We start from the raw sequence: 18,927 nt of genomic DNA, 5'->3' as shown, positions 1-18,927 counted from the left end.
ATAAATTATTTTGTACAGTGGAGTTACTGCAGAAAGTACCCTCCCATCTCCATGGTTACCAATCCTTCCTGTCGAGTTCTGAATTCCCATGTACTGTTAGTACAATCACAGACATGTAGAAATAAAATTCAGAGACACACATTTCTTAAGCCAACATGATAATGGCCGGTGGTACTGGTGGTTAGCAGGAAGTTAGCAGTTGAAGAGGATTGATTGCTTTCGATTTCCTCAGAAATTAACATTGAACATGTTTAGTCTCTAAGTCATGTCCTACTCTTTTGCGACCCCATGAACTGTATAGCCTGCCAGGCTCTTCTGTCCATGGGATTTCCCAGGGGAGGATACTGAAGTAGGTTGTCATTTCCTTCTCCAGGTGACCTTCCTGACCCAGGGATCCAACCCAAGTCTCCTGCATTGGCAGGCAGATTCTCACCACTGTGCCACCTGGGAAGCCCAACACTGGGCATAAGATAAGCATTTTGCATAAATAATACAGAATAAAGTTAAATAAAATAGCTACATTATTCAAGAGTGGTTAAAGATCCTTTCATTGGACTTAAGTCCACTTGAAGTCATTGTTCACAGCTTTTGATGTTCAAGCTTATCTCAAAAATCTTTAAGGTACATAGTCACTTTCTTCTGGAATTGTTTCCTCATGTTCCTGCCTCAGAGTCCCTGACCTGGGTACATACAAGCAGAGATAAAAAAATAAGTTTAATAAATGAAGAATTCAAAAGGCATAATAAATGTGGAGAAGGAATTTAAATACTCACCGAAATAGTTAAATAATATCTATGTCCTCCTAATTGTTCTCAATATGAAATTTAGTTTTCTCTTTAGTCGTCCTGCCTAAAACCAGCTGGGTTTCCTTCCTTCCAATAGAGAAATGCAAGATAAAACCCAGTGATCCCACAATGCTCTAAGGTTCATCCGGAGATACACACACACACACACACACACACACACACAACTATTGCTCTTGAATGATACTTACACAAAAGGTAAGAAAAGACTGTTGTGCTTTAAGAACTTTTAATGACAGATGTTAACTGAAGGGCAGGGTTGACAAGGGGTAATTCAGGGTTGAGGAAGCACAGTGTTGAGGTAAACAACTGAAAAATTAAACCTGTATTTATATTGGATCCTTGTGAATGGAGAAAGCCTTTTTAATAGTGTCCCATTTCCTAAAACATACTAGATACTTTGTATCATAAGTTGACATCTTTTAGTAATTAAAAGAGAGGAAAATTGCACAGTTCAGCTACCTGAGAAGGATGAATCAATTTCATTGGAGTGCAAATTTGTTTGTTTTGTTTATTGATTACTTACAAGGAAAATTCACCCTCATCTATGTCTCATTTGATATTCTTTCTCATACTGGCAGAAAAACATGACATGTATTAATAGAAACTTTTCTTCAGTCGGAGATATAGCTGCACATAAAACAGATTCAGTGGCTTGAGAGAGTGAAGGATGCTGAAACTTACAGGAAAGCTGGGAAAATTCTTCCATATCTTTAATCCTTTACTTGGATAAGTATCTTAAATACACAAGGGGACATTAACACCTATAAGAACTTGGTAAATTATAAAAGATAACTATTAAAATGCATCCATAAACTGGCAGAAAGGTAAACAGGACAAAGGCTAAATGTAAGAACCAATACATAAAAAATAAAACACTTAAATTGGGTTATATTTGGAGGAAATGTGCCAACTCCATTTAATTTAAGCCTCAGATTCACAGCCTCAAGAGGAGTGTCTTGGGCCATTTTGGCTGCTGTAATAAAATACTACAGACTGGGAACCTTATAGAAAACAAATTTATTTCTCATAGGGAGGCTGGAAAGTCTGAAATCAAGACACCAACACAACTGCATTCCGGTGAAGGCTCTCTTGCTGATTTATAGCCCACAATTTGTCACCATGTCCTCACATGGTAGAGGGGATTGTGAGCTCGCTTGAGTCTCTATCATAAAGGCTCTAATCCCATTCATGAGGGCTGCACACTCATGACCTAGTAACATTCCAAAGGACCCACTTCCTATTACATCACCACATATATATGCATGCTAAATCACTTCAGTCATGTCTTGACTCTGTGCAACCCTATGGAAGAGAAGTCCCACCAGGCTTCTCTGTACCTGGGATTCTCCAGGTAAGAATACTGGAATGGGTTCCCACTTCCTCCTCCAGGGAATCTTCCTGACCCAGGGATCAAACCTGTGTCTCTTATGTCTCCTGCATTGACAGACAGGCTCTTTACCCCGATGCATGCTTAAAAGAGGCTTCCCAGGGGGTGCAGTGGTAAAGAATCTTCTAAAATAATCTCTCTCTATACACACACACACACACACACACAAACAGTACTGCTGAATTTACATACTAAATGAAAGAAGTAGCAAAAATGAAAAGTGTAAAGGTATATTCCATAAAAAGTACAGAATAGAAAAGTTGTTAAATATGAAAGATCTAATATGGGGTAAATATGATATTAAATAGGCAATCACTGGAAATTTTTAAATAACTAAAATTTTTAATAAAAAGCAATCATCCACAGAACATCTAAAAATTTTCAATGAGAAAAGATAAACACATTATAGAAAAACTGCAAATTATTAAGGACAGAGAGTACCTTAAAAAAATAATAATGATATGAACAGCTAACTTCTCAAAAACTATCAAAACTATAGAACCATGCAGTGATACTTTCAATAATAGGCTGAAAGGAAACCAAAGAGAAGCTAGGATTGCAAACCCCACAAATATATATTTTAAAAATAAGAGTGACAAAAAGTCTTTAGACAATAATGCAGATGTCCCTTACATACGACTGAGTTCCATTCCAAGCATGTGTTCATAGGTTCAATTCGTTCACAAGTCCATCAAAGTTAGCCAAGGTACCCAACTAACACAATCAGCTATATAATATTGTACCGTAATAGGGCGACAATACTTTTCATACTAATAATAGATCTTTTAAAAAAAGCACAAAAAATAAAGCAAACATTTCTAATCATACAGTGCAGTGCCTTGGAAAGTGCAATAGTACAGTACAACAGCTGGCATATAGGGGCTGCTGCTGCTAAGTCACTTCAGTCCTGTCCGACTCTGTGTGACCCCATAGACGGCAGCCCACCAGGCTCCCCCATCCCTGGGATTCTCCAGGCAAGAACACTGGAGTGGGTTGCCATTTTCTTCTCCAATGCATGAAAGTGAAAAGTGAAAGGGAAGTCGCTCAGTTGTGTCTGACTCTTAGCAATCCCATGGACTGCAGCCTACCAGGCTCCTCTGTCCATGGGATTTTCCAGGAAAGAGTACTGGAGTGGGGTGCCATTGCCTTCTCCGGGCATTTAGGGGCAGGCATCAAGTGAACAAGCAAGAAGAGTTACTGACTGGATGTGGAAGAGGAGGTGGGAGATGGCAGAGCTGCAGAATCATCAGCAACAGTAGATGGAGGGCAAGCTGCACTTTCACTCAGGCCTGACACTGTCGGCGTGCACACTCATGTCTTTGAAAGCTCACAACTTGAAGGTCCTATATAGGGGACTGACTGTATGTGTCATGCCACAAAGAGATTAATCATCATTAAAAAAATTTCTAAAGAATGGACAGAGATTTTTATCTATATTTTTCAGATACTACAATTATAATAGCTATATTTGGGGAGATGTAATAAGCATTCAATAATATTTTTGAATCAATCAATTCATCAACCATGAACTTCAGGTGGAAAGGAAGTGAGGTTATATGAAAAATCAGAGATTTCAATGAAGAAATAAAAAAGCAAATGACTTTGTTTATATGTAAGTAAAACTAATAAACTGTAACCATATAAAACAAATATGTGAATTGTGGACTCATAAAAAATAATGATAAAACTAAAATACATGGCTATAGCTATCATAATGGGTTGGTCTGAGTTAAAATACTATAAGGTCTTTTAATGTTTAGGTGGATAGTAAAGATATTACAATGCTTCACAGTTGATATGCACACAATTTAAAATTCATAAAGTGATCATTTAAAAAATGAATAACACAATCAAACCCCACAGATATGAAAATACGGAATGATAACAACAGAAAATCAACGCGGAACAAAATAAAACAGCTGAAAAATACAAAGGAGGGAAAAAACAGAAAATTACATTCACAAAACATGACAAATGGAGGGTATGGAATCTGATGGCAGAAATAAATCCAGATGTTTAAGAAATTGTAACAAATGTAATTTGACTCAGTATCCAGATAAAAGGCAGCTAGACTAGGAAGGAAAAACCCAATTCTGCTGTTTACAAGAAACACACTTAAAATATAAGAAAACAGACATGTTAAAGGGAAAAGATGAAAAGAAGATGCCAGGTAAATATTTTTTAAAAAAATTGTGATATGATTGGAGGTAAGTAGAAAGTAGGTCAGGTTTTGCACTTTTTGACTTTGCTCTAGGATTTAGGCTTTATTTACTCATTATAGCCTTTAGTCCTTTGTGTTGGCAACATTTACATGCATTATTGGAACTGAAAGACCTATAAAGGTTTATCTCTAAACTTAAGTTTTGTTTGGCCGTAAGAAAAACATATATTTTGTGACATAACCATGAAGACACTGTGATACATGCTTTGAAACATTTAAAATAGTACTAAAGTATACTAACTTGTCTATGAGTGTTTCATTAGGAGGTAGTAAATATTTTTCTTTTTTTCTTTTTTTTTTTTTAAAGAGGCTTTTCAGGGCAAAATTTAATAGTACGAAGAGGTTTACAAAAATAGATTGATGCTATTTTGGGAAATAATACTGTAATTTTTTCTCAATTCAGTTTTGATAAATTGTACCTGATTATACAAAAATTATTTCAAATTCAAACTTGACTATATAAAAAAAGGGAGAGATGAAATGAACTCAGCTAGATGACAGATATGGTAAAATATAAGAATGAAAAAAATTCTACCTAGGGCACTTATTTCATGTCCAGATGTAAACACCACTTTCAGTTGATAACTCATATTCCTCCCATCACAGGTCTGGAGTCAATCATGCAGTACAAAGCCACACAGTCAAAATCTTTGTTTTGATGCAACACAAAAAAGTTGTTTCTGTTTCCTTAAACTGCCAACTGGTTGTCTACTTTTAATATTTTTCAGAATAAGACCCACTTAAGCATATTAGAAGTTTGGCCATTCCTTTCTCCGGGGATCTCCCCAACCCAGGAATTGAACTCAGGTCTCCCACATGCAGGCAGTTTCTTTACTATCTGAACCACCAGGGAAGCCCACTAAGGTTGGCTAGTCTCTTTGATTTCAATGTACTTTTATCTGCTTCATTCATTCATGTATTGTTGTTTAGTCGCTAAGTAGTGTCCAACTCTTTTGTGACCCCATGGATTATAGCCACCAGACTCCTCTGTCCACGGAATTTTCCAGGCAACAGCTGGAGTGGGTTGCCATTTCCTTCTCCAAGGATCTTCCTGGCCCAGGGATTGAACCCGCATCTTCTGCATTGGCTGGCAGATTCTTGACCACTGAGCCGCCAAGGATATCAAAACTTTTCTCATCTAACTTACTTAATACCTTGCACAATAGTAAAATACATACACATAAGCTTAATAATAGAACAAATTATAAAATAGACAATTGACAAGAAAAATATAGTGACAATTGACAAGAAAAAAAAGTAAATCTTGTTAGAATTCTTATAGCTGAAACATAACAAGTTTATTATTTCTCATCCCAAGTGGGAAGACATTTTACCAAGAAAATCTCATGTATGCTAATCTTCCATGGTGTCTTAATTTAATAATGATGTGATAAACGTGTATATTCTACACATATACTAAGTGTTCAGGTGACACATGATGTCTCTTGAATGATTTCATTGTTGGTTGACTGAAAAACCTGTAGCCATATTATATAAAATTCTAGTTTTTATCTATTAGTATTATAATTAAACTGACTAATATGTATTTTAATATCAAAAACAAACTTCTATAGTTGTTATAACCAATCAAAACAGATTTTAAGGTAAAGAGCATCAGCAGAACTAAGAAAAAGTTGATATATAAATATCCAAGAAGATATAAAATTAAAAACTTATATGAATCTAATCACATACATATACATACACAAGTATATATATATACATATACATATTCATATACATAAAATAATATATATGAATTATACACAAAAACTCTCAGAGAACTAAAAAGGGAAATAATCAAATTTGCTGTCAGTTTGGACATTCTCTTATCCCTCTCATTAACTGAAAGATAAAACTGGTTTAAAAAAATGCAATCAAATTTAAAGAACATGATAAACACACCTGCTACAATGGATTCTATAAATTCTGCATCTAGTAACTGTAGAGTACACATTCTTTTCAAAAATGTATATATGCATACCGTATTTGCCAACCTACTGAGCCACAAAATAAGTCTCAATACATTTTGAAAGCTTGGTATAATACAGACTACAAAGATTTCTCTGCACAGTACAATTACACTAATAAATAGAAATAACTAACTAGAAAAATGCTTGGAATTTCAGAAATACTTGGATAAACCATTCTCTGGTCAAGGAGAAGATAAAAAGAATAATAATGAGAACGTTTAGGGCCTAATGATTAATAAAACATACATTGAAATCTGTGGGATGCCACAAACACTATTAAGAAGGACATTTATAGTCTAGCATACATCAGGAAAGAAAACTTTTTTCATCCTAAAAATTAAGAAGTTATTAAGTAAACAATAGAATAATAGGAAAGAAATTTGAAAGGATATTTAGAAGGAAAACTGATCAAATAAAAAGTAAACATCTGATCAGGAAGATAATGTCTCTGCTGGCCAATGAATCTTTGTCAGATTCATTGTACTTAGACCAGCCTTTAGAAACCACTAGAATAAACAGTTTTATATGGTTTTCCAACCCTTTAAAGTTATAATGATGAGACATATCCCTATTCACACATTCTAGGTCACCTGACTGGAAATTCTGTGTTCCAATGTGCTATGTTCTTAGGTTGGAAGCCTACACAATTTTCTTTAGAAAAGAAATGTGCATGACATCACATGGAACTTGTAAGAAACTGATATTATTGTACCCCCACCTTAATCTTTTTTTAACTCTAAAAAAATAAAACACATTCAGCAAAAAATTCCTCCTCTCTCAACTTTGTAACCAATTATTTTGTAATTAATTAAATGTTTCAAGGAACAAAATAAGGAAATGTGAATAAATATAGGGAGCACTAAGGGCCAGAATGCACCGTTAGCCTCAAGGTGTTGCTCAGAAAGGAAGACGATGCTATAGGTGCTTTTTTGAGATTTATTTACTTTATAACTTCTTGTTTTGAAATAAGTTTAGGCTTACAGATGAACTGCAAAAATGGTATAGACTGTTCCCATCACCCTTCACAGTTTCCCTTTATGACTGTTCCCATCATCCTTCACAGTTTCCCTTTATGTTATAAATGTATGTAACCATGATATATTAATCAAAACTAGGAGAGTGAAAAAGTTGGCTTAAAGCTCAACATTCAGAAAACTAAGATCATGGCATCTGGTCCCATCACTTCATGGCAAATAGATGAGGAAACAGTGGAAACAGTGTCAGTCTTTATTTTTGGGGGGCTCCAAAATCACTGCAGATGGTGACTGCAGCCATGAAATTAAAAGACGCTTACTCCTTGGAAGGAAAGTTATGACCAATCTAGATAGCATATTGAAAAGCAGAGACGTTACTTTGCCAATAAAAGTCCATCTAGTCAAGGCTATGGTTTTTCCAGTGGTCATGTGTGGATAGGAGAGTTGGACTGTGAAGAAAGCTGAGTGCCGAAGAATTGATGCTTTTGAACTGTGGTGTTGGAGAAGACTCTTGAGAGTCCTTTGGACTGCAAGGAGATCCAACCAGTCCATTCTAAAGATCAGTCCTGGGTGTTCTTTGGAAGGAATGATGCTAAAGCTGAAACTCCAGTACTTTGGCCACCTCATGTGAAGAGTTGACTCATTGGAAAAGACTCTGATGCTGGCAGGGATTGGGGGCAGGAGGAGAAGGGGACAACAGAGGATGAGATAGCTGGATGGCATCACTGACTCGATGGATGTGAGTCTGAGTGAACTCCGGGGGTTAGTGATGGACAGGGAGGCCTGGCGTGCTGCGATTCATGGGGTCACAAAGAGGAGGACACGACTGAGCGACTGAACTGAAACTGAAGACATCAATACTGGAAGAATCCTACTGTCTGGATTCCAGACTTTGTGCCTTTCTCTGTTCATGACTTTTTAAAATTATCTAAATAAATAAATATTTTTGTTAAAACGTTCACTGAGAGCCTGTTTTAACTTGATCATCAGTTTCACGCCTTCTGCCAAGTACATAATTACTGTGCTCACCATGTACACTGGAGGTATCTTTCTAGTCTCAAGTTTTCACCATTTCTATAGCTTAATATTTCATGATTTCAATTTATTGTTCACTGTCTTTTCCACTCAGAGGATGCTATTCCTCAGAGACAGACTAACCTCTATATTTTCTTTTTCTTTTCTTTTTTTTTTTTTTTAAATTGAGGTCTGAACATTATTGTACAGACTGCTGGAATGAATTTTCCAAGCTTCTTACAAAGTCTCTATGGAAGCAATAGAAATCACTCTAGTATATCAAAATGCTGTGGTTCTTTATTTCTTTGTTTTATTTTGTGGAGAAAGAAAATAACCCATCCAACAGTTTCATAAACGAATATTTGCTTTAAAATTAACAATCCAACATTAGAGCATTTGGTTCTATAGAGAATTGCTTCATTTCCTGTAAATTCTCAGTTGGTGTATATGTCCACGTTGTACTATTTTACAGTAGCATTAGGCTAATCTGTTGTTTTTCCTCAAGTATATAAAGATTTTATGATGATATGCAAAACAGGCTCCTGGGGCTAAATGTTTTTATTGACAGATAAGAAGATTTTCCTCCTGTAGAAAACTAGACAATATCTTGTATGATAATGTGTTTTAAGACAGGTGGATAATATAATCATCGCAATACTTTTGGAGAGGGAAATGGCAACCCACTCCAGTATTCTTGCCTGGAAAATTCCACGGACAGAGGAGCGTGGTGGGCTGCAGTCCATGGGAACACAAGGAGTTGGACACAACTGATCGACTGAAAGCAAGCATGCACAATACTTTAGGAAGGCGCTTTAAAGGCAGGTGAAGGCAGAAAGACTAGAACCGAGGCGATTTCAGATAGAGCATCAGGTAGGAGGCTGGTGAAATGAGGAGCATCAGAACTAGATCAGTGGCAGTGGGTTTAGAGGTGAGTGTTTGAAATAGAGATTTTCAAAGAACAATGAGTAGACTTAAGTGTCTGTTTAGAAGGCTGCCGGAGGGACTTCCCTGGTGGCCCAGAAATTAATTTCTACTTTGTACTTAATGAATGTAGATGTCTGTCTGAAATCGGAATGGAAATATCCAAGAAACTGTTGACTTAGTCATGTATAACCCTAATTGCTCTGGACAAAATATGGCAGGTGATTCTCTGCTTAAAACCTTTTTAAAACTTTCTAGACAGTTTTCCAGACACACACTTCTCCCCACCACACACACACACACACACACACACACACACACACACCCAGTTATAGTTGGCGATTACAATGGCTGAAGGTCTAAACCTCCTTCTTGGCCAAGAAAGGTATATTTCAGCAGAGTCATCAACCATTTTTTCTGGGATGAGGCATGTCAGGTTGATCTTCATACATCACTATCCCAATCGCAGTGCATGATCTGACATATTTGTTGCATTCTCACAATCCCTTTCTCCTTTACATCTTTTTAAAAAGTGTCTTATTCTATTATCAAACATAGCAATGCATTGGATTTTCTCTGAAAGACATAAAACATATCAGTGTAAGGGGGTAGAGAGTGAATTAAAATAGGTTTATTTTTACAGACTTGTATAACATGCACTTTAAACACTGCTTTAAGATTTCGTTAGGCATTTGAAAAATATACTTGCTTACACATCCATTCGGCAAATATTTATTCAGTTCTTCCAAACACTCCAGTTTGTTTTGTTGTTTTTTTAACCAGACACTTAGAGGGAACAAATGAATGCTAAAGAAATGGGAGGTAGATTAAGAGCTCTGGTTATTTGTGGTGCTGGTGGTAATAGGGCTGGGTAATGAGTCCCAGACAAGACATATTGAAAATGTGTGTTATTGGCCTGACATCTAGGATAATATGTCCAGTAGGGTGAGATAATTTGGCTCTGTGCATAAACATATACATAGTAATGTGTTCCTATTTAAAGACCACTTAAATGACCTGCCATTGAAAGGGAGGAGATGTGTATGCAGCAAATAATTACAGTAGAATATGGCAAGTACTATGCTAAAACTATGACACAGAATACACCAGGAAAGCAGAAGAGGTCACTGAATCCGTCTCTAAGGAAGAGTTCTAAGAAATGGTTATGCTTGAACAGAGTTTTGATGAATGAGTTGAATTAGGCAAATAGAAAGATGGTAGGTGAACTAAAAAAGACATCAAGGAATTGCAAGACATTTCAGGTGATCAGCAGTGAAAGATAAGTCAAGAAACTGGTACAGTCAGTCATATGGAGATGTTAAGCCACTAAAAACCATACCACACCTAAGGACCCAGGAGGAAGGTTCTTACCAAAAGTTTCTTGATGAAGGAAGTGGCCTTAAATGGTCCTGCAAATATCAATAACCATATCACAGTTCTCAAATCTGGCTAAAGTATATATTTAGCTATTAACTTAACAAGTAATTTTGATGTGTAATTCGATTTAGAAAGTATAGGTTTAAATATAAGCTCCTGCTTCTTTCTTCACAGGTAATTTGGACCATAACGCTTTCACCCAATCTACAGTCTTCTCAGGAATGGACAGAATGGAATGGTAAAAACAAACAAACAAACAAACACAGCTCTCTAAATGGGACACTAATAAAAATTAGTTGAGACAACTGAACTCTCTCATTATACTGTAACTATGCTATGCAATAACATAAGTTTATTATTAGCAGTTCAGTTCAGTCACTCAGTCGTGTCTGATTCTTTGTGATCCCAGGGACTGCAGCACACCAGGCCTCCCTGTCCATCACCAACTCCTGGAACTTGCCCAAACTTACGTTCATTGAGTCAGTGATGCCATCCAACCATCTCATCCTCTGTCATCCCCTTCTCCTTCCGCCTTCAATCTTTCCCAGCATCAGTGTCTTTTCCAAAGAGCTAGTTCTTCTCATCAGGTGGCCAAAGCATTGGAGTTTCAGCTTCAGCATCAGTCCTGCCAATGAATATTCAGGACTGGTTTCCTTTAGGATGGACTGGTTGGATCTCCTTTCAGTCCAAGGGACTCTCAAGAGTCTTCTCCAACACCACAGTTCAAAAGCATCAATTCTTCAGTGCTCAGCTTTCTTTATAGTCCAACACTCACATCCATACATGACCACTGGAAAAACCATAGCCTTGACTAGATGGAACTTTGTTGGCAAAGTAATGTCTCTGCTTTTTAATATGCTGTTTAGGTTGGTCATATCATGGCTGCAGTCACCATCTGCAGTGATTTTGGAGCCTAAAAAAATTAAGCCTGCTTCTGTTTCCCCTGTTTCCCCATCTATTTGCCATGAAGTGATGGGACAAGATGCCATGATCTTAGTTTTCTGAATGTTGAGCTTTAAGCCAACTTTTTTACTCTCCTCTTTCACTTTCATCAATCATTATTAGTACTATGTGTAACAATAGTAAAGAATCACAGAGAGAAATAGCACAAATGTTAAGTTATAAGGTCACAAAGACTAAAAGTAAATGATCAAACTTTAACATAAACAAAATTTAGGGAAGAAAAGGAATCAGGAGGGAGGAGGGTTCAGGGTGGGGAACACATGTATACCTGTGGCGGATTCATTTTGATATTTGGAAAAACTAATACAATTATGAAAGTTTAAAAATAAAATAAAATTAAAAAAACAAAACAAAACATAATGGTCCAGGGGCAATAAATTTTGCCACTCAGAATTATGGAATCTCTAGAAACTGCCTTCTATTTTGAACCATCTTCTGATTCTCTGACCACATCCCCATCTCCGGGGTCCAAATTTAGGACTGAACCTGGGATGCAATGACTGTGTTTCCAAACTTATTTCTACGTAAGTTGTCAAAATAAACTATCCGATGAGACCAGTGATTTGAATTGGCACATTTTCTTTGTTATAACAGAGACACCTGGGATCATGGATGCTGTGGCAGTCATTGCTGATGATCCATCAGGATCCATCCCCTTCTTCTTTAGCAGAGCATGCGACTGTAATAAAGTTTATAATTCCCAGCCTCCCTTGCAGCTAAGTAAATTCACATAAATAAGTTTTAGGTAATGTGATATCAAGGGAGGTGAAATGCAATTTAAGCAGGTGTTATTATGACATAAATTTCATTGCCTTTTTTTTTTTTTCTGGGAAAAAAACTGACTGATAGCTCTGGCTCAAGCAATTATCTTGGGCCATGTGGTAGAAATCATACATTGGTAATGGTGAGACGACAGACAGAAGAATCATATAGCATACTATATAGTTCCTGGTATTCCGGGAACTGTTCCTCTAGCCCTGGACTTCTTCCTTTCCTCCAAGCTTTGTCTCTAAGAAGTTGAAACATGATGAAATTGACCTATGGTTCTGTAGAAATAGCATACTTTCAGCATGTACTTACCCTTCTATCATTTCTGAAGCTGAACACCCTTCTCAAGAGAAGAACATTTAGTATCATCTGCCTTGCTGCTGCTGTTGCTAAGTCGCTTCAGTCGTGTCCGACTCGGTGTGATCCCATTGACGGAAGCCCACCTGGCTCCCGCGTCCCTGGGATTCTCCAGGCAAGAACACTGGAGTGGGTTGCCATTTCCTTCTCCAATGCATGAAAGTGAAAAGTGAAAGGGAAGTCACTCAGTCGTGTCCGACTCTTTGCGACCCCATGCACTACCAGCCTACCAGGCTCCTCCATCCATGGGATTTTCCAGGCAAGAGTACTGGAGTGGGGTGCCATTGCCTTCTCCGATCATCTACCTTAGTCACCCTTTAAAGCCCCATCACTGAATTAGCACAAACTCAGATCCAGGCAACACATCAACAAGTCCCGATTGAAGAACCCCCCTAATACTAAAGAACATCTATCCATTCTAAGGTCAGTCAACAAGTGCTTCTGTGCTTGAAAAAGCAACCCTAAAGGCAGCAGTTCGCCAATGACAATGTGCAACATCACTAGATATAAAGTATCTTAACAAAGTATCTGTTAAAATTCAGCTTATCAGGCCTAACCCTTAGAAATTTACATTTAGTAAGATCCAAATTCTTATCTCATCCAGCACCTAGGTGATTCTGAAGCAATGGTATTTTGGTAACTATTTCAGAAAGACCAATACATATAATACATGAATGAATTATCTATTTGTTAACTATTTTACCAGTAAAGACTGGTTTAATCCATACTCACAAACACTCAGGCAAGAGTGATGAATCATTTAGGGTAGGGGTCCCTACAGCTGCAGACTGATACCTCCTGTCAGATCAGGAACAGCATTAGATTAGAGAGAAAATGCACAACGAACGTAAGGCACTTACGTAATGCACTTAATGCACGTAATGCACAAACCATCCTCTCACCCCACCCATGGAAAAAATGCTTTCCATGAAATCAGTCCTTCGTGACAAAAAGGTTGGGGACTGCTGATTTAGAGGAGACAATTAGACCTCAGCCTTCAAATGGCTGGTTCAGGGTTCTGAGAATTTAAAAATTTCAACACAGAACTTTTCAGCTTACAAAATAACTTTACAGGTAGTTCCCACAAAATGCTTTGCCATTGATATTTTTAGGACCCTAATTCATAAATAAAAAATGCGTGGGTTCCAAGAGTTCCAGGGTGGTGCTAGATTCGCAACTAGAGCCTCTGATGCTGCTTCTAAGACTTCTAAGACTTCATGGCTATCTCATGACTTCTAAAGCCTAAAACAAGACACAAGTCTTACAAGTGACAAGGACCTAAAAGAACCTGGAAGAAATAAAATATAAAATAGCTAAATTTCACTGACATATCGGGCAGGGGCAATACACTGGTTGGGAAAGGCAGGCGAGGGATAGCACATGTGCTCTGGGTGCCTGAGTGTGGGAGACAAGGGTCAAGAGAAAGCTCTCAAGGAAGGAAGAAAACGCCCCAGAGATACAATGCCCTGACTCTGCAAGTTTAGCTGCAACCAGCCTTCGTCTAGAACTAGCAGCAGCTGCCAAGGAGAATTTTAAAACGAGGTGATCCTACCTTGTCTATAATTGCCTGTGATAGAGTTCACACGTGGCCCAGGCTGCTGGCTGGGGAGAGAAGACGGACAGGCTGCAGCAAACATATTACCAGGGTTCCCCTAATTAGAAGTCTGCCTTGCCAGCCTTCCACAATTAGCACTGAACAATGTCGTGCACGTCTTTGATTGTGCTAACCCTGGACATGAATATTTTATGCCTTTGGACCATACTCAAAAATTAACATACTTAAGCTATAATATGCTGTGTTATGTTAACAAGAGAAACCTCTCCAAGGAATAAATTGTACTAAGGATGCGCAAAATATATTATTTACCAAGATAACAAGGAGATTTTCCATCCTGTTCTAAGTATGCCTACCCAAAATTTGCATTTAAGAAAATTGATATATGTATCAAACTGCATGAGGACATTGTTATGGTTAATTATTTTGTTTGCAGATGATGTGTTGACTACAGAACAAATGTTCTGGTGCTTGGAGGTAATCTGATTTGCTCTCATCTCATTCATATAAGAGTTAAAACTAATACAATTATGTAAAGTTTAAATATAAAATAAAATAAAAATAAAGTTTATTGTTACAAATGAAAAAAAAAAAAAAAAGAGTTAGTGAGTTCACAGAGCACCCAGAGAGGTGAATCTTTTAGGAGAAATAATTAGACCTCAGCTTTCAAATGCCTGGCGCAATGTTCTGGGGATGTTTCCAGTCCCCAGTACATGTAAGATGGGAGGCATAGACATAAATCTATCGCATCCCAAGGTCTACAAGTTCCTGTGCAATCTGGGACTCACCCGCTTTTCATCAACCACACCTCCTGCAGGTTTCTTTCTGGAGGACTTTGCTTAAATCACATTGGCCTTCTTTAAGTTTCCTGAATATTCTAAAAGCCCTTCCTGCTCCAGGACCTCTGCATTTGCTAATTCTCTTTTGGGGACACATTTCTCCCTTCCCTCCTATGGCTAACTCCTACTCATTTCACATATCAAAATAATTGTCAAATCCTTGGGAAAAGTTTACTTGATCATCTCCCCTCCAAATTAGGTTAAGTCTTCTCTTACATATCCCAGGACTTGCCTGGCTTTCTATCAGAGCACTTATTTCTGTAAAAACTATATAGCAATCTGGGTAATTATCTGTCTGAAGAATATCCCTCACCCACACACCATAGCACCATCTGGTCAAGGATCAAGTTAGTCTTTATCATCACTGTGTTCCCAGCAAAGTACCTGGCACATAGCAGCTACTTACAATTATTAACTGAAGGAGTAAATAAATGAACATAACTTCTTTAAGGAAAAATATTAGCATGTTCCAGAATAGCAGTGTGAAAAGTTAAGATTTGCTTAAAAACACACACACATATACGCACAGGAAAAGGAACCATGGCCTTTAAATAGTAGCATACTTTTTGTGAAAGATTAAATGATATGAGAAACCATCATTTGCTATATAACCTTGGAAAGTGACTTAAATTAATGTCTCTAGAGCTTCAGGGTCAATGAGTATAACATATAAAATTTGTTCAGTGTAACATTTTCTTTTGCCCCAGGTTCTCCTTCAGTGTTTCACATTCGTCTGCAAGAAAGAAGCACCTGAGGAAATTTCAATAAAATGACTAATTTCTAAAAAATATTTCTTGAGTATTTCGTATGTTTCAGGTATGAAATGATAGAGACACAGATGATGTCCAAGTTTGAGAGCTGCTGAAATAAACAATGGCCCAGTGATTCTCCCCATCACTTTCAATGCTTGAATTTCCATTTATTTGTGCATTTGTAGGTATTTACTGATGGCTTTTTAAGCCTAAAGCAGTACAAAAGTTTTAAAAGTGACAAACATTCTCTTTCCCTCAGGTTCCTGTAATATCTCAGCAAAGAACATAAACTCATTCACATATTTATTGGCTATCTGACAAACATCAGGCATTGAGAAACACTTTACATGTTCTCAAATAGGTCTTTTATGCACAGTGACTCAGATTTCTAAAAATGAATGTAATATTCTTTTAGTGCTTACTAATATTTAAGCATTGTGATTTTAAGCATGGGAATAATTTTAGTAAGCACTAAAATAATATTTTATTGATTATTTCATTAAGTTATCATAGGAATCCTATGAAGCAAGTATCATTATTACCTATAAATAACTTGCTACAGATCACCTAACTAGTAAGTAGGATAAAAGGGAAAAATAAACCTTATAAATAGCTTCAATATGAGGCAGTAAGTGTTATTAAGTACCCAATGGAACTTCAAAAACATAAAAGGAGAAAAATATTTAAGGGGGTAAAACACTAAACGAGTGTGGGCACTACAATACATTCACTGTGGAATCTGTGATGAGGCGGTTTCTTCTACGACCCTATGTATTAGTAGAAAAGCGTACAAAGGGACTTTAGTTACTTTTACACCTCTGTTTTGCACATGGAGCATAAGCCATGCAGTGAATTTTCTTGTCAAGATGCTTTCTCCTTTTGGGTCTGCCTCATTATTCTTCTGCAAGTGTTCACCCTGAGCTTATTCTCACAGCCCTTCTAAAGGGGCAGTCTTCCACTGGGCTCTATCAAGTTCAACACCCTAGCAGCTATCCTTTGCAGAGGAATACCATTGACAAGTGGGCTTCTCTAGTGGCTCAGTCAGTAAAGACTCCACCTGCAATGCAGGAGAGACCCCTGGGTCAGGAATATCCTCTGGAGAAGGAAATGTCAACCCACTCCAGAATTCTTGCCTGGGAAATCCCATGGATGGAGGAGCCTGGCAGGCTACAGTCTATGGGGTCATGAGAATCGTACACAACTTAGCAACTAAACCACCAACCACCACCAGCACAACTGGTGAGCAGCTAAATGGTTATAAGCAAGCCTTATTTGATATGTTTTGAATTTAGGATATGTACTAAGTTGAATAGTGTCTTCCCCAAATTCATGTTCACCTGGAACCTCAGAATATGACCATATCTGGAAATAGAGTCTTTGCAGATATAGTTAGTTAAATAGAAATTATATTGGATTAGGGCAAATCCTTAAATCCAAGGACTGGTGTCTTTATAAGAAGGTACTGTGAAGTCACACATGGAACAAGGCCATGAATGATGGACACAGAGATTGGAATGATGCAGCCACAAGCCCAGAGATGCCAAGGATTGCCTAGAGCTACCAGGGGCTGGGGAGAGGCAAGACGATTCTTCCTTGGAATGTTCAGAAAGAGCCTGCTGACACCTTGATTTTAGATTTCTAGCCTTTAACACTGTACAAGAATAAATGTCTATTCTTTTAAGCTACCCAGTTTATAATTATATTTTATGGTAATCCTAGGAAAATAATACAGAGAAGGCAATGGGACCCCACTCCAGCACTCTTGCCTGGAAAATCCCATGGGCTGAGGAGCCTGGTGGGCTGCAGTCCATGGGATCGCTAAGAGTCAGACATGACTGAGCGACTTCCTTTTCACTTTTCACTTTCACGCATTGGAGAAGGAAATGGCAACCCACTCCAGTGTTCTTGCCTGGAGAATCCCAGGGACGGCGGAGTCTGGTGGGCTGCTGTCTATGGGGTCGCATAGAGTCGGACATGACTGAAGCGACTTAGCAGCAGCAGCAGGATAATAACACAGGATTTTATCAGAGAAATTCTCTGGCATAGGTCATTATGATAATATACCTATATTATGATCATGCTTTCTAATTGCTTCAACAGAACTTCTTCTGTTATGATTTTAAATAATAGAGACACACGGCTGCAATGTCACTTAAAGTAGTGACTCCTTAATAGACATAAGCAATCTAACACCCAAATTAGGAGTTTATCAAGAAACACAAAAATCTTCAATTGTTTTTCAGACATAATGCTCCATTAGCCAACCATGTACCTTAAAATGTTGCTGCTGCTGCTGCTAAGTCACTTCAGTCGTGTCCAACTCTGTGCGACCCCATAGACGGCAGCCCACCAGGCTCCTCTGTCCCTGGGATTCTCCAGGCAAGAACACTGGAGTGGGTTGCCATTTCCTTCTCCACATTAAAATGAGTGTCACTCAAATAATTTCTGGGAGCCATCTGTGAGAAGAGGCAACAAGAGTTGCCAAAATGTATCTCTGTGGACACTGGGATGCTACAACAGAGACCTCCTTCTACTTTGAGGCTAGAAATAAAAGTTAGCTTTTGATAATGCTATGAATGAACTTTACAAAAGTATCTTTACCCATTCCCATTTTAGAGAATGGGTGACTTGGAAGAATGAATGATCCATGTACAATGTTTCAGTGAAGATAGAGTGAGAAGTGTGTGTGCGTGTGCGTGTGCATGTGTGTGTGTGTTTGGGGGAAAGGTGAGGAGCAGTAATCTGGCCCCCCTTTTCAGATCTCTATTTTCAGGAATAGACCACCACTGTTTCCAGGGTGATCACAATTTGCAACCTGTAACAAAGCTAAATTTAAAAACATTTAAATGCCTAAAAAGAGTTTTAGCACAGTTTACATATATACCTTATGGGTTGTTACACTTTGCAGTTAGAGGCAATGAAGGGAAATATTGAGGACTTGCCAAACTCCATGCAAATGAGACTGCCACATTTATACTTTATGCTCCTACAGAATATCCTACCACATTTTGTCTTCAGGA

The 18,927-nt window shown here is 37.8% G+C and overlaps 1 long non-coding RNA gene across 1 annotated transcript in view; it reads right to left on the bottom strand.

The window, feature by feature from the left end:
- LOC123327555 overlaps positions 1 to 18,927 on the bottom strand; it is a 1,360,034-nt gene that overhangs the window by 1,006,449 nt on the left and 334,658 nt on the right. The gene's annotated exons all lie outside the window — the stretch shown is intronic.

The sequence above is a fragment of the Bubalus bubalis genome, chromosome 16 (assembly GCF_019923935.1).
Source record: "Bubalus bubalis isolate 160015118507 breed Murrah chromosome 16, NDDB_SH_1, whole genome shotgun sequence".
Classification (NCBI taxonomy): Eukaryota; Metazoa; Chordata; class Mammalia; order Artiodactyla; family Bovidae; genus Bubalus; species Bubalus bubalis.
Note: the sequence above shows the minus strand (reverse complement) of the source record. Positions and strands in the feature narration are given on the sequence as shown.